Source organism: Planococcus citri, chromosome 4 (genome assembly GCF_950023065.1).
Source record: "Planococcus citri chromosome 4, ihPlaCitr1.1, whole genome shotgun sequence".
NCBI lineage: Eukaryota > Metazoa > Arthropoda > Insecta > Hemiptera > Pseudococcidae > Planococcus > Planococcus citri.
The window spans coordinates 22,440,768-22,462,455 of NC_088680.1; the positions used below are offsets into that span (position 1 = coordinate 22,440,768).

A 21,688-nucleotide genomic window follows, 5' to 3' on the forward strand; every position below is an offset into this window, starting at 1 on the left:
TCTGGTGTTCCCAAAATGTGTGTGATACTGCTGCTATACATGAGCTAACCTTCTCTTCAGTGCCTGGAACATGAGAAATACTATTAGTTTCTGCTATATGTTTTGAGAAATAAAAGAAGTGGTTAGAGGGGGGGGGGAGGTCGGAGATTTTTTGAAAATTTTCCTGTGAAAGACCTTTTGAAGGGATGACCAATGGCGCAAATCGTAGCCCTCTAGCTCTTTTTTAAATACTGCTAGGGGGTGTCAAATTTTTCAGTGAACTTGAAAAAATATCATCCATTTCAGCAGTGGATTACTCGATAACCGCGATACCTACCAAAATTGAACTTTTTCCGATAGTTTGGAGTTTTGAAAGGCTTTTTGGTGATATCACGAAAATCAGTGTTGCCACTTTTTTCGTACGAAAAATTAGCTGGAAAAGTTTCAAAACGTATGTTTTTCATATCGTTCCGACTCTCAAAAATCCTGAAAAAAATATATTATGGACAACTTTTCATGCTGAACAACATATAAAAAATTGGGATGGCATTATTTCGTAAAATCGATTTTAAAAAATTGAAAGTTTGCGAAAAAATGCGATTTTTTGATTTAAAACATGAAAAAAAGTTTTGATTGGTGAAGTTGGCCCATCTGACCCCCTGTTTTACGCATCCGTTGAAAAAGTTGAAAAAATCCCTCCCACTCGATGAAATGAATTCATCACAAAAAAATCAAAATTCCGAGTGAATTGAAAAAATGAACGAATTTGAACTTTTTTGCTGTGAGTGTAATTTTCATCAACTTTTTCATGAAATACGTTCCAGAAAGAGGTCAAAATGAAATAAATGAATAAAAAACTTTATTTGATGTTTGGAATTGAAAATTTAATTTTTTTGAATTTTGATTTTTTTGTGATGAGTTCATTTTTTTGAGTAAAGGGGAGTTCTCAACTTTTTCAACGGATGCGTAAAAATATAGGGGTCAAATGGGTCAACTTCACCAATCAGAACTTTTTTTCATGTTTTATATCAAAAAATCGCATTTTTTCGCAAACTTTTAATTTATTTTTTAATATGTAAGTATGATTGTATGTTCACAGTTGTCAATAATACATGTATATTTTTTTCAAAATTTCTGTAAGTCGGAACGATATGAAAACTATGCTTTGAAACTTTTCGAGCTAATTTTTCGTACGAAAAAAAGTGGCAACACTGATTTTTATGATATCAACTAAAGCTCTTTAATATCAACTAAAAGTCTTTCAAAAATTGGTCATTCCTTCGAAAGGTCTTTCCACAGGAAAAATTTCAGAAAAATCTCCGACCCCCACCCCCTTACCACTTCTTGGTCAAATTGACTAGACGTGGAATGACCGTCTTGTGTTTTTTTCAGAGTCCATCCAGATTCAACCATTAAACCAGTTTCAATTCAATATTTAAATTCAATTTTCGTTTTTTCCAAATACCTATGCCTTTTTAAGAGTTGAACATTTTCTACCTTTTTGCCTTTCTCAGCTGTTCTATAAAATGAAAAAAAAATCAATTCAAGCTACACAGTCACACCTGTGCATCGTTAATTGCCAATTTTAAATTGCAACTTACCTACCTCAGGAATGATTGAAATCGACATTAGAACGTACGTTGGTTTATGCCATTTTTACCTACGAAATTTTTTTCTACCGGCACCTTCCCCTCTCCGTACAACCGAATAGAAATGTATCTACCACTCAGTACTCACCGCAACAATCCAGTAATCATTTTTTCGAATGAGCAAAAAAATAGTAAGAGATGTAATAACGCGAAAATAGATTAAATAGTGTCACATATCCACCTAGTAGGTGTTCATAATAAATATGTACACGTGTGTATCTATCTGTGTACATATGTATAGTTGATATCGAGATTCGTGTGACATTTGAACCAGTTTACGTGTGTATAGTCGTTGCATAATACACGAGTTTTTTTTATTATCGCTCTTCTCCTTCGTATTTTTGTATATTTCTTTTTAATTTTATTTATGTTTTGGTGTGTCATTTTACGAGCACGTCGCGAGAATGCCACGCTATACCCAAACTTAGATCGAAACATTGTGGTTAGGTATAGGTATCTAGATAGCCTATATATTTTCTATTAAATGTGCCAAGTTTAACTGCAAATTAATATTCATTCGAAATTATAGGGCTTCTCGCGTACGAGTATATTTTGGTGATGATTTTAATGAGACGAAATTTACCAGAAAAGTATGGTGAAAAAAATTTTATTCGGATTAATTTGATATATTACGTAGTACGTACATATCGTGTATAATAAGGCACCTGTGTCCAAAATACCGACATGTAGGTGATTCTAATTGCCGAAGAAACGTCTCAAAAAAATCTATTAGGTACATGATGATTAGTTGCTGACTAGATAGGTAACTAGATATGTATGTATGAGTACTACATACATAACATTATATGAGCTGTATGAGCTCACTTTTTAATTATCATCTAAAAACTTTCAATACTTCCCTGTCGATGAACTTGCCTAATGTTTAAATAAATCCTATTTACCTACCAAGCTTAAGCGCGTATGTAATACGTCGATAGTGTCAATTTAAGACGAATGTGCTGTCAAATGTGAAATGAAAATATTTATATCGTTGACAAACAACACATAAGACTCGGTAATTTTCGCACCTGACCACTTAAATACGAGTACTTAACTGTTAAATCATACGGCAATATTTACTCGGGTACTCAATATCTTCACTTGATTAACAAGTGAGAGTTATGAAAATTACTTTTACTAGATTTTATCGAATGGAGCAAATACATACAAGCGTTTGCGATGTACAGTTAGATTAATGCACGTGCACTTTTTTTCTCTTTTTTACCTCGAGTAATGGTTGCAATTGCAAATCAAAGGTATCACGAGCACCGAATGAGATAGATACCTTCACAATTTTTTTTTCGTTTTTATTCGATTGTAAAAAAAATATTGAAAGTGATGCGCAGATGCGTGATGATGAAGATGAGAATTCAATAGGTTTAGGTAGGAGTACTTGGGCAAGTTGAAAAGTGAGTATGGCTAATGCCCATGTTCGTTAGTACTTAAAATTGTACAATTACTTCCTGAAACGATTTTAAATATTTTCTCCAGATGGTTCGACAATTCGACCTCAATTAATTCGTGATGGGTAAGATGCTAACTGTCGGAAAATTACGAGTATATCCATATGCTACATTAAATTGAAATATGTATGTATATCGAAATCGTCAGTTTTATTACGAGTACATATACAAATGAGTCGAAGGTTATTTTCGTTCAATTTTACCTTCTGATCGCAAATTCTTCGATTTACGATCGATAAGAAGAAGGTATTTTGATTAATTGAAAAATTTCTTCCTCGATAATTTCCATACCTACCTGTATACGTATGTACTCGTTTGAATATTTTCGTTTATCGCGATAATCCCAAAAGCGAGATGTACAAGTATGTGCACCTACATTTACAGGAAACAATTTTATAAAATTCGGCATTTCATTCCTTAGAAGATGATATGGCAATGGCATATTACATTAAGATCATTCCAATTGATCTATTTATTATTATATTATAGCTTCCTGCTTTATGTTTAGTAGACAACCAACAAACCCAAAAAAAAAAAAAAAAAAAACTAGACAGCTATAAGCAAAGCTTAGCTGCAAAGGGTGCGTAGCTAGCTGCCTTTTCTACAGCTATAACCGTTATTACATCTAGGTAGTGCATAAGTGAATCAACCATGTCACAGTAATGAGAATTTTTGAAACTCTCACTGCTTCAAAATAATAATTGTTTTTCAGTGTTTTCATATTTTCCAAATTACAATAGGTATTTCAGAATAATTTATAAGCTTGTATTGCTTCTAATTTAAGAAATTTCTAGTTGTTTTTCATAGTTTGCATTGTTTTAAAATTTACAAAATTTCAAATCAATTTCCCGAATTCCCCATCGCTACAATTTCATAAAGTTTTCAATAAATTTTCAGAATTTTGCATTGCTGCTGAGTTAGGAAATTTGCAATCAAATTTTAGAATTCACATTGCCTCTAAATAGTCAAATTTTGAATAATTTTTCAGAATTCTTATATTGTCTTTAAATTAAAAAATTTCAAATTCAATTTTCAAGTTCATATTGTCCACAAATAGTAAAACGTTTACTCAATTTTTGGAATTTACATTGCCTCCAATTTTTCAGAATTCTCATCTTCTTCATAAAATATTACAATACTTATTTCATATAATTTTCAAGTTCACATTATCTGCAACTTACAGAACTTTTAATCAATTTTTGGAATTCTCAGCGTCTCTAAATACAAATTTTCATATTATTTTTTTAGAATTTCCATTGTCTTCAAATTTATAAATTTTCAAACCAACTTTCAGAACTTGCTTTTTATTCTAAATTAAGAATTAAATCTTATAAAATATGTTAAGAATTTGAATTGCCTCTAAATTACACGAAAAAAATATGGGTAATTTTTACAAAAAAATTTAACTAAATACTGGTATTTAGCACAATTAAGTACCAGATCCCATTCGATAATTTTTACTGTAATCGTATAGTAAAAATTATCATTTTAATAAATTTTGCTACAGGTACCAATAGTAAAAATCATTTTGTTTTAATAATTTTTACTAAATCATGATAATAAAAATTACATGTTTCAATTGTACAAAAATTAGTTTAATTACTCATTTTGAAGTAATTTTTAAATAATAAGTAAAAAGTTAAAAATTATTCATGTCAATGTAATTCTTACTATACTTATGGCTATAGGTGGACCAAAAATTAATGAAATGAATTTTTAGTTAGCAAATGATATCATAATTCATAACTCAATTTCAGCATTATTTTTACCCCATTATCATGTACCCTACGACATAGGTAACTCCAAAGCATTTACCTATCCAATTTTCCTACGAAAAATCTGTCACCTACCTACTTACCTCACGGGGATTCGAACCTGGGTCCCCAAATTTCCTATTCCTACCTACATGCCCTAACCACTCAGCCACAAATTCACTACGAGGGTTAGGGCATTAAAATAATATATTTGTTTGGTAAACGCCCCACCAAACCACTCCCACTTGGAATTTACAGCTAACAGATCGGGGGTGTAACAGGGTACAATGAAACACAGCTGGTGATGGAATAGACTGAGGGTATAGCAGGGTACCATGAGTGGCAGGTGTTCTACAAGTCCTCTTTTCCCTTTTTTAGGATTTAATGCATTAAAATAATGAACTAAAATTGCAATTACTCAGCAATTACCCATCCGAATTGAATGAAAATTAATCTATTCCCTCCGCCTTAATGATTCTCAAATGGTGTCCAATAGGTACAAAAAACGGTTGGATAGCTTAAGAGAACATTCATTGTAATTGAAATTTCAATTTCTCAAAGCAAAACCAATAGTGTGCTACGCACACTAAAAAAAAAAAGGTACTTTGTTTGGCTCATGAATGTTTACAAAAGCCCTCGTACTCGAAGGTAAATGAATTTGGTATAAAATAGAGGAAGGTGAGACAACGAATGAGATAAGAAAGAAAGAAATAGAAGAAACGTGTAAAATGTAACAGTAGGTATGTTGACATTAGGTACACGAGTTAATAACTTATTGTGGAATGTAGCGTTCGAGATGAAAATTAATTTCAATGCCATTCGGAGATGTAGAAATTTTGTAGAAAACCTTCGAAAACAACATCTACACCTAGCAAAAAATCGCATTCAGCGTAAAACTATTCAGTGGATATGTGGGATGTGGGATGAGAGTCTCTTCTTCTTTATCTTCAATATTTAGCTATCATAAACTCGTTATAGGTAACTGCACGTTTTATTTTGGATTTTATCATTGTGCCAAAGAATGGTGAATACTGTATACTTATTCACTTAGGTACTTCTACCTATGTACTTAGGACTTGCATAGGTACGAAGTTACGTATACGTAGCTACGTATAATTAAACGGAGTGTCAACATAAAGAATGTAGGTATTGTTTGTATCCTCAGCTATTATTTTCAAATGAGTTGGTAAACAATTTAAGATGTGGATAGAAAACGAGTTTTCTAATTTCAATTACAAATTGACAATAGGTGAGATTTTTTAGCTTGAAAGTTTGTGCTTCCCTGATGCAATACTATACCAAAAGTATCGAAAATGAATCCATAAAATTATAGTAGTGAAAAAATTAAATACATACGTATAGAAAACAGAAAATTGAATTTGAAGCGAACATTTGTATTGAAGCCACCAGAAGATTTTTGAATTTTTCATTTCTGGAATAATTGTCACAAAATGAAATGTGTCTACACCTAAAAAATATTGTTGACTCGTTGAATCGATTAATGGCGGTTTTCAAGTTATTTTCAAAAATAATTACTGAAGAAAACGTTCTATTTGAAATGAAAAAAAACGGGTTTTGAAAATTTGAACTTGAATCGATGTGAAGAGCCGGAAAATACGATTCATCTTCGTTTATTGGAGCTGAATTTCATTTAAGCCATTTTCATCTCGATTCGTCTGAACTGAAAAATCGCAAAATTCCAGGAACTCCAGAACGACTCGAAACCAACTTCAAACAAGAATTAGCCTATTTTGAAATGTTGAAAATAACGTGTAAATCAAGTTTAACTTTTTTTTATCTCAATTTGATCAAATTTTGATTTCTTTAACGGAAAAAAGACCAAATTTGAATTTTTAAGAAGTTTGCCAAAAACCGAAGAATTGAATTCACTTCGTGAAATTTGCATTTTGTACGTTCTTATGATTTTTTTGTGTACTGCCTGAATTTTTTTCCGCCGATGAGGATATCGTATCTCAACTTTTTCTTAAGATACCAAAAAACAGTTTAGTTAGCCAAGAACTTGTGAGTAGGTAGATTCTTTATACTCCGTGTCGATGAAATTTGGCATTAATCCAATATCGCTAAACAATGAACGTGCCTGCCTCTTGAAACGAACAGGTTTGATAATTTGGCTGCGCGCTTTTCTCACACTTTGACGACTTGTGTTTTCCACGCTTAGCCGGAAAAAAGCGATAATATTTCAAGTTTTCATTATCTAAATCTCGAGTTTATTATGATGCGGACAGAGTACGAAAGAAAAAGAGGCATAATATACTAGGTACATAGTACATACAATATGTGCATGAAAACGTGATTGGAAATTATTCAAGTACCTACTTGGTTTTTTTGAAGGGCTCGAGCTATAAAATTGATTTATTATTGCACACCATCCCGCTTTCCCTCCATATTTTTACGAATTGATCTGCAGAAATAACCGGATTCTTTGAAAAAAATCTGCTCGAAAAATTTAATTCTAATTTATTCGACCTTAAATTTGACCATATGTCTAACGTACGAGTAGGGAAGATCAGAAGTAAGGATGTTTAATGAGATAAATTTTAAAATACCTACCTATCTTAGAATTTGTATAAAATTTAAAAATAAAAAAAAAATCCGAGAACGTTTCAGATCATGAAAATGGGTTTCAGATTAAGAAGAAAAACTCGTTTATTTTTACATAGGTACTTACCTAATTTATGAGGAAAAAACAACTTGGCCAATAATTATTTTCACATTGTCTCGAGGTACTCAACTTTAGCAGTACATACCTTCAAACCTATGATAATTTGATCAGAACTGATTTCACAGTTCGAAAGGGCATTACGTTTTGAACTTTTAAAGTATATTGAAATTTTCAAAAGTTGAAAGTTGAATTTTCAAATTGGAAGTTCAAATTCCATAATAGCGCTGCAAGTGGAAGCTATCATTTAAAATTCTGAAAAAATTTCCATAGATGTACCTTTTGTTGATTTTTCGAAATATTTAATTTTCAAGATGGAATCTTTCAATGGTGGCGGACCCTCTCTCCGAAATTTGGGCTAAATTTACAAAAAAAAATCTGGGGCATGTGATATGTTGAATTGTATGTTTTTGGTGACGTCGAACACGAATATGACGTCAGAATTTTTATTAGACCTCATCCATGGCCCCCCAGCACCTCCCCAAAGGGGGTGAAAGTCAAAAAAAATAGTTTCATTCGTGTGACACATGAAATAGTATGTTTTTGATATCGCTGAACACGAATATAGTCTTGGTTTTTTAAATTGATCTCACCCATGGCCCCCGGGACCTCCCCAAATGGGTGAAAGTTCAACAAATAGGTAAGGTTTCTTACTTATTGTGTGAGTAGACATTGTAAAACAAAATTGATTGAAATCGAAAGGTACGTGACTTTCAAAATCGCATTTTTTTGGTCGAATTGACTTGGAATGACCCATCTACGAGTAGTATTTTGCAGAGGCAAAGATTCCATTTAGGTAATAAACTCTTTGAAATTTCAAGCTGCTTCATCAGCTCATTAAGAACTTCTCTCATCTCTGATAAAACAGAAAAAAATAATTTTTCGTAGGTACGTAACAATTAGGTGCATATTCTCACAAGTATGTAGCTGAGTAAGCTGATAATTATGGATGGCATGTTGTTTAAAAAAATTCTCGATATAATAAAATGATGTAATACGATGGAAGACATCACGTGTATCCAACCAAATACGTAAAGCAGTAAATAAAAATTTTAAGACTAATGAATCACTTTCCATGGTAGTACAAAATGAAGAATGTATACCTACTTGTCCATACATTTCAAAATGATGCAAAATACTCGATAATTTCTCAATTAAAACTAGATAGGTACTTGTAAATATGTATAAAATTCATGCTAATATTAAGGTAACAAGTGTAAAAAGTTGGTAAAAGACTTAGATGTCGTGTCAGTCCTATGCTTGGGTACCTGTTCGTCTCATCATGAATTTTTTTTGCTCCTTAATGCTGCATGATGCAATTTAAAAGCACTTAACTTGCAGTAGATAAGTATCTATTACTACTTATAAAACAGTATCTAGATGAGATGAAGAAGCGAACGCGACCGACCGACGGTGAAACCATATACTTACTTGCACAATTAAGCACGTCAAAATTATGTAAAAAAAAAATTTTTGATTTTCGGTTATTTCTCGCGTATTAAAAATCATCATCTACTGGATGTTTAAGTTATTCGCAAGCAGACGCGTTACTTTCACCAGTACAGTAACGCTTTTAGTCCCGCGTAAACGTGTAACTAGCTGAAGGGGAAATGGTTTTAGTATATTTTGCATGCAAATTGGCTTGGACATACGAGTACTTACATATTACCTAGGCAACCACCTAGGCAAATGATTCAAGAATTTTAAACACGTGTAAAGTCGACTTCTCACATGCCTAGTAATTAATTGTTATAGCCGCACTTTTGTTGTCCTCATTCTGGTGTCTTAAAATTTGAACAATAGCCCTAATTCTCATCGTAATTTTCTCATCTATATCTTACACATTAGTTAGTACGTCGTTTACTGCAACTGATGATGTACGTAAATTATGAATGGTTTACGAATCGAATTTTCCAAATATGTGCCTAGTAATACGTAATCGTATCCACGTCTGTACTCGCAACAACGTTCACGGTATTTGTTTTCAAAGAAAAACAAACCATCTGTTATGCAGTAGGTCATTCCATGTCAACTCGACCGAAAAAATGCGATTTTGAAAGTCATGTCTTTGGATTTCGCTCAATTTTTTTTACAATGTCTAGCGACTCAATAAGTAAGAAATCCGCAATCAGTTTGGTCTCAGCCCCCTCAGGGGGTTGATAAGGGCATTGTATTTTGAACTTTTCAAGTATTTTGAAATTTTCAAAAATTGAAAGTTGAACTTTTTAATTGAAAGTCCAAATTGAAAAATGGCGCTGTAAGTGGGAGCTGTCATTTAAAATTCTGAAATTCTGAAAAAATTTCCTTGAATGTACCTTTTGATGCATTTTCGAGATGGAATTTTTTAATGGAGGGTACTAGCACCCCCTCCCCCAAATTTGGGCAAAACTTTCAAAAAAAAAATTAGGGCATGTGATATATCGAATTGTATGTTTTTGGTGACGCTGAACACGAATATGATGTCAGATTTTTGATTGGACCCATCCACGGCCCTCAGCACCCCCCCAAAATGGGGTAAAAGTTCAAAAAAGTGTTTTGTTCGTGTGACATATGAAACAGTATGTTTTTGGTGATACTGAACACGAATATGGCGTCAGAATTTTGATTGGACCTCATCCACGGCCCCCAGCACCTCTCCTAAGAGGGTAAAAGTAAAAAAATTGTTTCATTTGTGTGACACATGAAATAATATGTTTTCGATAACGCTGAAGTTTTTTTTTTTTTTTTGTCAAACCTCATCCATGGAGCTTCGGTCAAATCCTCCTTTATGACTGTTACACTGGAAAAAAAAGTAAAAACTTGAAAATTTTAGTATAGTTAACTTTTAATTTTTTTCACTATTTGAGATTCATATGCAATGCATATTTGATCATTTTAGATACTTGTACTTACTTACTTACTTACTTACTCACTTGCTTATACATATGTAAGGGTTTGTGAATATCAACTGGTTTTCCGTATTTAAACTATTTTATTAGCGTTTAAAATATGCATCTGGTTTAGATTCAGGTTGTACTCAAATGTTACCTTGTCCAGCGTCAAGGTCAATCAGTTGACCCTTTGTAATCCTTTCGCTTTTTCCATAAAATTGTAAAAACTAGGGTAAATAATAGATACCAAAAGAATTTAAAACTTCAAATATTTTTTTTCTTGTAAAATTAATTTTACGCGTTTTTTTATTTACCAAAAAAAAAAGAAAAAAATTGCATTAAGTAAGTAATTTGTAAACTATGGAAAACACGCGGTGAATAAATTATGTCACCTAAAGGTTGAAGAGCACGTAGAGCCTTGAACTCCCTCTCTCTTGCTAGATATTTAATAGAGCCACTGTCTATTAACTAGTTCCAGAATTCCATAAATTGAGTAGAAAATATCTACATTTCATTTTTTTAAAAACTAAAAATAACATTAATTTATACCTACTTGATCTGTTTTTATTGACACTGGCAAATTAGATACATTTACCTACTGTTACGTTGCAAAAAAATCATTCGTGAAGGAAAATTTTGAATGCATAACTCTTGTGACTCGTCTCGTACAGTATATATGTATACAATACATGTTCATTCGTATAGACATGTACATCTTCAAGCTCAATTATTTCGCAATCAGGAAATTTCTCGGTTAAAGAACGACAGATCATCCATAGAATAGTCCTATGAATTATTTTGCATGAAATAACTCCCCACAATCCACATGCAGTATTTTGTAGACAATACTGAACGCTACTATACGCTGCAAATTGATATTTCAGTCGCAAAAGAAAAGACTATTTTTGTTATATTTTTAAATAAAAAAATATAAAACCGCAAAAAGAAGACGTGCCGAGGAAAAAAAGAAATGTATACGAGTCCGAGAATTAATTAAGAGAATCTCTAAAAAATACGAGCGTGTACTTTGAAGTCGTCGCTGATATTTTTGTACGTACTTAATTAAAACTTTTTCTTTTAAAATTAATTAAACGTTTCGACGGAATTCACTTTTTTTTATATTAAATTAAGCAATTCGGTTTATTCGCGTCGTAATCGTAGTCTTCTTCGTTGCGTCGCCTCGTCATCGTCATCTCCAGTTTTCTAAAGATCTTTTTCGTGTTTTTTTTTTTTTTTGGTGCCCTTTTCTCTGTATTTTTTCATTTTGTCAAGTATCTACTGCGTAATTTTTTTAGTCGTGCGTTTTCAGCTTCCTCTTCTGAAACCATAAGTATTAAATTTGCGTGAGCTAATTTTCTCTCGCCCACTCGTCCGACTTTTTTTGGAAGTGGAGGTTCGTGATGAGGAAAGGCGGGTTTTAATTTTTGACATCGGTACATTGGGTTTGATTTGAGTAATCATGTACTTCCTGGTAGATTTATTCAAGAAGACTTACCTTTAAAATCGGCTGGTGTGTGGGGGTTCAACTCATTTTCGGTGATACCAAAAAAACTTATATTTTCCATGAAAAAGCTGTAGTCGAAAAATCTAATTTTGAAAAAATTTGCTGTTTGGGACAACTCGCTGAATACCCAATTCAAGTATGTACTTACCCTAAATGGTTCGACTTTCTGATTGGAAACGTGAATTTTTCAAAATTTCATTTTATGTGTGGCTTTTTTATCGAAAATCTCTTTCACGATGGCAAAGAGGGATTCACCCACTTGAGACATACACTCAAATTCTAAGGAGCGAAATTAGGATCCGGTTCCTGAAAATCAGGCACGAAACCGTCGACTGAACCAATCGTTAAATCTGGAGCTTGAATGTTGAACGATTTTTTGCTTTTGGATTTTATATGCTAAACGAAATCGAAAGCATTTAAATTCAGTTATCCATGCGGCTGCTTTGCGATATGAGTCGAGTTTCGAAATTTATCAACAATTGATTTTGAATCTGCTCGAACACGTGAATCGTTCTGCCCATCCGTAATTTGATTATTAGGTTATTTTACAAACTCTATGTGTTTTTTAATATATGTACTTATCTACTATTTACAATTTGTTGCTGCTGTGCTGGTCCGGGTTCAGGTTCAGGTACAGGTAAACTGTACAGCTACGGCTATACAGGTATCGGGGGTATAACGTATCCACTAATATTCACATCATGTACTATTTGTATTATTTGCTTGTTGCTTGGATGCTTTTTTCGATCAATTGGTAAAGTTCACTTTTTAAAAAATAAAAAGAAATTCGATTTAATTCTACCAATAAAGAAATTAATTACCTATAGGGGTAACGGCCCTATTCTTTTACCCCCCTAAGGACATATCTTGAAATTTCTTCTGACCTAATGAAGCTAGAGAAAAACTGAAAAGCGCATTGAAATCAGCAAACATTCGTTGACAAGATTCAGTGTTTGCCAAAAGTTTAATTTCATTAGGTTCGCCAGAAAAAAATTTTTTTTGCAAAAAAACGAGTTCGCAATTTTTTTTACCCCCATTCGCTATTTCGTTTACCCCCGTTCGCTATTTTTTTTACCCCCCAATTTTTTCTGTGTTTTCAATAGTAACAATATAGATTCAACGTTTCCTGACAAATTATTAATTAATCATGCCAAAAAGTGCCCTTTCCGTTATCATTAGTGTATTCATTGCTTGAAAACCTAATTGAGAATAAAATTGAGAATTTATAAAGATTAATTGTGCAAATTTTCAACAAAAAAATTTAATACACGTATTTTTGGACTCTAAAATTCCTGGACCACCAGATGAACGCATTTTTTCACAAGAAACTATTTTTTAGACATTTTTTGCGAATATAGATGGTGAAAGTTCCTGCTACAGTTTTCTGTTTCCATGTTATTGCTATACTTAAGGTCTTCAATTTTGTACCCGTTTTTGTTTTGTTTGCTTTCACAGACAACCTATATTAGAGGGGTATCAATCATATTTTATTCAATTTTTTTGGTTGATTATTTACATTGATGTAATCAACTGTAGAAAGTGTTTTTTAGACAATATTATTTACAAAAGTTCAGAGCCATACATTCAAAACTAACCCAAAAATGAATAAAATTTATATCACGCCTTTAAACGGTCTTCAGCGAGCAAAAATTCTGAAAATAGTGGGGGGTAAAAAAATTAGAGAACAAAAATTAATATGGATTTTCTATTTTTTTACCCGGTAAAAAAAATAGAAAACTGGGCCTGAATCGTTCCCTATTTTTTTACCCCCTCTAAAAATTTTTAGAAAACAATTTTGATGAAAACTAACCAGCTCATGTAATAGACCAGAGCGTGTAGAATTCAGCGATGTACTCATGAACTCATTTTGATGGAAATTAGTGCGTCCAATCCTTAAAATCAAAACACACTTTTTTAAAATTTTGTTAAGAAAATCGACTAAAATTCACATCACATTTTTCAAAGTCCCCTGAACCATGAAGATTAAATGGAAAATGCAGTTTTTCAAGGGCATTGTGTTCCAAAAGAATCACAAAACATGTTGATATGGTTTTCAATTTTTTTTTTTTTTTTTGACATTTTTTTATACTGGGCGTGTATAATTGCCAGGATTTTTACGCCCAGTTTCGAGGGGTTAGTCTAGATTTGGTTTGAAAGATTGATTTCTTTGATGTATTTAAGAATGTTTTCCATCTGTTTGATGTTGTCAGGAATTGTAGGGTTGAGGTCTGAAATGTTTAAGGATTGGCGTTTTGTTTTGAGGGAGGGACAGTAGAATAGAAGGTGTTGAGTGGAGATTATTTCAGAATTACAGAATTGACAGGAAGGTTTAGGAGCTTTGGTGTACAAATGGCTGTGGGTTAATTTGGTATGACCAATTCGGAGGCGGGTGATTATAATTTCTTCTGATCTGTTTAGGTGACTAAGGTGCTTCCAAGGGAGGATTGATTTTTTGTGGGTAAATAGTTTGTGATTTGTTTTTGAGTTCCATAGGTTTTGCCAATTGGAGTTTTGGATGATTTTTAGAATGTTAATAACATTCTGGCGGTGCTGCGGCTGCGGCGGTTCTCCTCTTAGGCCTCTATTCTGGCGAATTCTACGCAGCATCTCCATTCTTTTCTGCGCCACAATCTCGCGTCTTCGGACACTAAACGGGATCAAAGGTCCCTGCGGTGGGAAATTCTCGTACGTCACGTTCCTCTCCTGCTCTGTGACAGATAGTAACGTCGCTATAATCTCGAACGCCTGAGGTGTATTTGGCATCGGGACATGGCCAACGAATGCGCGAGGGCCCACTCTGGCTATTACTGGCTCCAACTCGGTGACATACCGGTACACACCGTTGAAGTATCGAGTCGGTGGTACCTCTCGGATGAAATCTCGCCAATCAATGCGAACTCTGTCACATCCACGCCAGACGAACGGAGGCACCACTAGGATATGCCGCGTGCCTCGTAAATACAGCTGCCTAAGAAGCTCGTGGTATCGCCTTTGCATGTCGCAAAAGTTTGCTCTGGCCAGCATATCACCTTGGCCAATCGAAAGAGCAATGCGGATCGGCATCTGTGCCACTGTTTCGAGGTTCCCGACCAACGCGTTCGTCCCTATCTGGTTTCCAGCGAAGGGATGCGTCCTCCATTCATCGTTTAGTGACGGTTCGGGGTGGAGGATCTGACTGACGATATTATGGACCAGGGAGTCACCGATTAAAAAGAAGGAGTTCAGAGAGTAAAACGCTTCGCCTTCCTGTACACTGCGGCCTAACATGTGGACATCCTCCTCTCGAATGTAAATGGCTGCATCCCTTGGCGACAAGGTGTTGTCAATGACAATACCTTGGCTCGCGACGTATCGATCAAAAGTTACGTCTGTCACTGGGAACGTCACCCATATTTGGTCAGCTCGTTCGGTTGGGCTGACTTGCGAGTTGATTCATGACTTTGGTGGCTTATTTTTCAGAAAATTCTTGGGGGGGTAAAAAAAACTGGGCCGTTACCCCTACAAAAAATTTTAAAAATCTAAAAAAACTTATACTAATTACATTTAATTTACTTAAAAACCTTGAATTAAAATTTTTTATTAAAATAATTGAACTAAATAAAATTAATAAGTATAAATAAAATTTCAAATGATAAATTTTGAATGGTAGGTAGTGGTACATAATGTTGGCCTTAGTAGATCGATGAATGAAGAATGATAGGGTTGATTGCTGATTGGCCATGGACCTTCGACCTATAATCTAGATTTTTTAGAATCTTATAACATTGATAAAACACGAGTGACACTTGAAGCATTTCACACAAAGCAAAAGCAAGGCACAGGGCACTTTGCGAGCACAAATAAACACTGTTGAAATTATACCTAAACTATTCAATTACTTACCCTGACTACTGTGGATACTTGGAAAATAAAAGTACATCCATACTTACTGTTAAGTGTTTTTGTGCATTCATTCAACGGAATAATGTTAATAGTTAGATCAAAAATTAAATTTGCGAAAGTAAAAAATTGAAGAAAAAAACGTGATACTTACTTTTTTTGTTTTTACAAAATTTCCATTTAATAAGTCTTTTTCTGTTAATTCACCATCACCAATTTTCGATAATATATCACGATCTTTTTTCCATAAGGGAAAATATTAAATAGAAAAATTTCGAAATTCTCAAATGAAAAATAATTTTTTACGTAGTGGTGGACTTCAGCACATGATAATTTAGCATGATACCGAGAAATATAATGATCATACAAGATGAAAACAATATAATATTCATGGTGTGAGGGGAGTGGTGGTGGTACAAACTTCAAATTTGGATACTATTATAACCGGGTACGAATAAAAAAAAAAAAAAAAAAAATCGTTAGATGAACAAGTTGCCTATTTTGAAAATTGAAGGGGCAAATTTCGTTTTCAAAATCCAAGAGCCACAATCTAATTTTGACTATGGGGGTTGGTAGTACTTTGAAAAATGAACGAAATTACCAGTTATGACTTTTTCCCCAACTTGCAAATTGAAGGGACTAAAAATGATTTTTAATTTTGAAAAAATCGTTTTGAAAAAAATGAATACTACCTACGTCAAAAAATATACGAATTTTGTTATGATCATTTTTTTTCTTACTCTAAAATTCAGAACGTTTTTGAAGTTTGAAAGTTGTAAATTTAATAACATTTTTTCAATTTTTGAGTAAGGAAAAAAAATGATCATAACAAAATTTGTCTATTTTTTTAAGGTATTCGTAGTATCCATTTCCGCATTCATTTTTTTATCTCGATTTTTTGAAATTGAAAATCCTTCGTAGCCCCTTCAATTTGCAAGTAGAGCAAAAATTCATAATAGGTAATTTCGCTCATTTTGGCTCTTAGATTTGAAAACGTATTTTGTCCCTTCTGCTTTGAAGATAGGCCATACCTTCACATAACCTCTTTTCTTAGTCGTACTCGGTTGTATCCAAATCTTTGTACCACCACTCCTCGGACACCCTGTATAAGATACTAATCGTGTAGTGTTTTTCAATTCTTAATGATTGAAGTCGCGAACCACACTAATATTACTGTTGATACCAAATGGATTCTTCGTCAATTCCAATAATTCGAACCAATTTTGCTACATAATTATTGACCTAATTTTTTCCTTCAATTCGGAAAGTACATACCGTAATATTATGATGTATAATGCGAGTTTGTGTTGTACCAAAAAAATGTGGGTATATCGCTCTGCTCGGCTATTATTTGTCGTCGAATAATCTTTTATCGATTTAAAAACGACGATGTACATTTTATACGTGTGCGTTATGTTATGTGTACATACTATAATTCGAAACCACATTATGGGCCTATGGGGTGAGCTGTGGTGGAGAGGTGTAACACCTACACGGTTACTACTATATACATTTCGTGTAATAGGAATAGGGAAAATATTCGTCTATTTAACATTCCCCCATGGTTTGAAATTTTTTTCGAAAAAATTTCATTCATCACACTGTACTTCTCTCCATCTCTGTCTATCGTTCTCTTGACACTACGACAAACGTATAATGATGGTTATACCTGCACAAGCAATATCGTATGTATAATAAATAATATCGACATTTCGCTTATACCCACTCACTCCCCACCCTTTCGCCTTCCTCGAGGGAAATTTGACGAAAAAATTTCATATTTGCTAATATTATGACGAGGACGACGACGAAACGAGCATGTAAATGGAATACGGCGTTGGCGTCGATTCGACATCATCGTCGCAGATTTAATAGAGAACGTCGATGGATAGTGGATACGCGGAACCGGGGTTTTCGGTGAATGGCGAAGTCCCCGATGAGGGGAGCAGAGGGGGTGTAATTGGGGTAAGCGGGGTAATCGCGTACATTTCTGTCAATTTAACGCGGCCCCATTGTGTTAAGATGACACCAGATGAAGAGTAATGAGCGCGTGGAACAATTATCGATACGAAATTTAGGCAATTTGCAAAGCTGTCGTGTGGTTTTTGTCGCGCCCCGTTGCTCGACAATACCGATGCCGTTCGCTGTTGCCTCCTATATCAACCTTTTGAAAAAGAGCCGCAGCAGCGTCTGTCGAGATAGTCGAGAACAGCTGCGACGCCATCGTCTCTTATAGAGACGTCTTGAATACCATATACCGCACCATCTTGCCGGAAATCGAATTATAGACAATCGAGTGAGTACCTACTTGTACAGAACGGATCGGAAATTTTTTTAGAGTGCGATTTGGTTCGAATGCAAGTTCATGGTGGACTTTTCGAGTTGAAAATTGGCCGAAAAAATTGTCAGCCTTTTGAGAAAACTGCAGAGGGGGAGGTAGGCTGCCTCAGAGTGCACCACTGTTTTTGAAAAATATGCCTTTCTTCGAATGTGGCGTACCTATAGTTTTGACGTTTGAGTTCAATGACATTTTTATGCTGTGTTTCGTAAAATCTACACTGATGGAAATTTTTCGTAAAAGTTACTGTAAATTTGGCATCATTTACAATAATTTTGATAAGTGTTGCCTTTTTACAGTAAATATTACAAAAAATCGTAAAAATACTTCTTTTTTGGTATTTATTGGTGTTTTTTGTATTCAAGAAGAAATTTTGTGTAACCAGTGAGAAAAATTGCGGAATGATTACCTAAAATTTCAAGTAATTTATACTGAATTTAAGAGCAAGTAGAACTGAATTTTCAGTTGACAATTACGAATTAGGGAAAAAGAACTGTTGCAGCATAATTTAAAGAAACAGTAACTCAGTATTTTAGGTATAGTTACTGTGAAAATTGTCTTGCATTACCATATCAATCACAGTAACAATTTACTGAAATCAGAATTGTAAATTTTATTGCTGCAAATGAGGAACGCTTACCTGAAAAAGGTATAAAACTCACCGTTCAAATACTGTAAGAATTTTACGTGAAAAGAATTCCAGTAATGTTGCATTTTTTATTATGCAACAAATGCAAAAATTTTACAGAAGATATTACTTTTTTCCCAAGTTTTCCTTACTTTAATCAAGGTATTAAATACTCTCTCTAAAATGATGATAGTTTGGAGAATGAGTAACTGTTCAATTTTCAACACAAGTAATCCATGCAACATTTTTTTCAGGAAATTTTACTTGTTTTTCAGTTTCTTTTTACATTATGTACAGTACTAAATTCCCATTTTTTTAGTAATTGATACTTGAGTTCGTGATTTATTTTACACAATTGTTGAATTTCAAAATAACCGTCGTTTTAGTTAGTGCCAGCAAAGTGGATCAATGTTTTGTTCTCTTTGTTTATTATTAATTAACCATTTTGTCCATATTTGATGAACTGATTACAGAAGGTACATTGATGTAAGCTAAGCTTTTCACATTTTTAATATGTGTATCATTACGTAGTTTTTTCAAGACTTGAAACTAAGTAAGCCTAAACACACGTACTTGAATCAATTTCTCAGTTCAGTTATTGCTTATTTAATGCGCCAAATTCACGTTACTCAAAATCGCCTATTATTTCGAAGATAACTTATTTAAAAAAAGGAAGCAAAGAGATATAACGATCATGTATTATAAAATATGTAGGTAATAAAAAGAACACGCGATTTTTAAAAAAATGAAAAAGAACACGATTATTAAAAAAAATGAAAAAATACTTGAAATTAAAAAAATGAAAAAAACACGATTATAAAAAATGAAAAATTAGGTATACTTGAAATAAAAAAAACGGCACAGCCAACTGTTTACGTATGATTACTTTAATAAATCTTAAAATATAAAAAAACACTAGCTAATTAACATATCATCCATTCATTCATAACAAATCAACATACGATCACGTAGTGTAGGTAGTGACATTGTATTCCATGGATTCTCCAGTGGAAAATAATGGTACGTGATTGGTTCGTAATTTTAAAAACGAGATAAAATTTTGTATTTGACTAATTTTGAATAAAAATGATGTGCTTAGCCTCTCTAATATAAAATTGCACCTTTCTGTAATATTGCTCTAGAATTGTCCCTCGCAGATTCATTTGCGATATTCGTTAGACCCAGGCGTTGAAGGTAATGAACTTGATCTCGAGAAGGCATCCGATATTATTTTCCGGTCTATGGCAAGAGCCAACATTTCACAAGATAGGACAGAAAATATTACTCACTTCGACAATAATCACATCGAGGATGAAGAGAAATGGCTGAAATTGAAGCGATATTGTGGTTTTTTTCGCGTTCGCAGTACATGCAATTATTATACGCGATAGAATTTCATTTGAAATGAAACCTGTGTACTTACTTACCTTGTATAATGTATTTTCGTGTTAGGATGTTTGTTTGAATGACATCGTTATTTTAAAGAGTCTATAAAAATTAAAAAAAAAACATCAATAATTTGAATAAAATACTTAATTACAGTAAAATATATGAAACAATAAAATGAATAAAAACATTTAAAAGCTATTACGTGATATAAAAACGCTAAAAAAGTTGAAAACTGTAAAAAAAAATTTTCAACTGTTGGAAAAGACGCCAAAGTTGTTGAATTTAGCAGTCGCTAAAGCCTCATTCCAGTCGATTTTCCATAAGAAAGTTGCTTTCAAACACCTTATTCCATTTCACGTTGTGGAATTCTGGGCTTTTTTCAGTCTTCGTAAGGTCAATAGTATTTGACATATTTTTCATTTCATATTCTGTAGGGTCAAATGACGTCATACTCGTGTTCAGCTTCGCCAAAAACATACTATTCCATGTGTCACACGAACAAAACGCTTTTTTGAACTTTTACCCCCTTTGGGGAGGTGCTGGGGGCCGTGGATGGGGTCCTATCAAAAATCTGATGTCATATTCGTGTTCAGCGTCACCAAAAACATGGAATTCGATGTATCACATGCCCCAGATTTTCTTTCGAAAATTTCACCCAAAATTGGGGGTGGGGGTGTTCCCCCTCCGTCAAAGAGTCCCATCTCGAAACCTAAATATTTCGAAAAAGTATCAAAATGTACATCTATGGAAATTTTTTCAAAATTTTAAATGGTAGCTCCCACTTACAGCGCCATTTTGAAATTTGAACTTTCAAACTTTTGAAAATTTCAAAATACTTGAAAAGTTCAAAATTCAATGCCCTTTCGAACAGTGAAATCAGTTTTGATCAAAGTACATATCATAGTTTTGGAGGAATAGGCTGCTAAAGTTGAGTACCTCGAGACAATGTGAAAACAATGGAAGCCCCCCCCCGCCCCTGAGGGGGCTGGGACCAAACTGATTGCGGCTTTCTTACTTACTGGGTGGGTACATATTGTAAAAAAAATTTGAGCAAAATCGAAGGACATGACCCAAAAACGTTGGTTGAGTTGACATGGAATGACCCACTAAGCTGTTGAAAATTTGCAAATCGCTTTAAAAATTAAAATTTTTCGTCGCAAATGTTTCGCATTAATTATGCCGCAATATCGGACGACATCATTTGTGAAAATGAGGATCTATTTTGGAACGCAGTGGTGCTCATTTTTTGGTCTGTGCCAATTTTAAAAAACCACAAAGATGTGATGTCGTAAGTTTGGTCTCCTTCTGTGGTGTACCTCATAATCCCCACGAGTAGAAAAAATTCACATTTTTTTTAAAATCCAAGTCTTTACAATTTTTTGAAAATTTTTCATTTCTTGGTAGCATCCTACTGATGTGAATAACCTCTCTTTGGAAGAATCCTCTCTCGGTCCTCCATAGTTGAAAAAATCAAAAAAAGAGTAAAAAATTGAACTCGGTAAACAATTTTTGAATTTTCTTTCATTTCTGGTCAAAATCCTTCGAAATAACTTCT

The 21,688-nt window shown here is 33.6% G+C and overlaps 1 protein-coding gene across 4 annotated transcripts in view; it reads left to right on the forward strand.

The window, feature by feature from the left end:
- LOC135843515 (potassium voltage-gated channel protein Shaw-like) overlaps nucleotides 1-21,688 on the forward strand; it is a 761,198-nt gene that overhangs the window by 58,208 nt on the left and 681,302 nt on the right. The window lies entirely within an intron of this gene.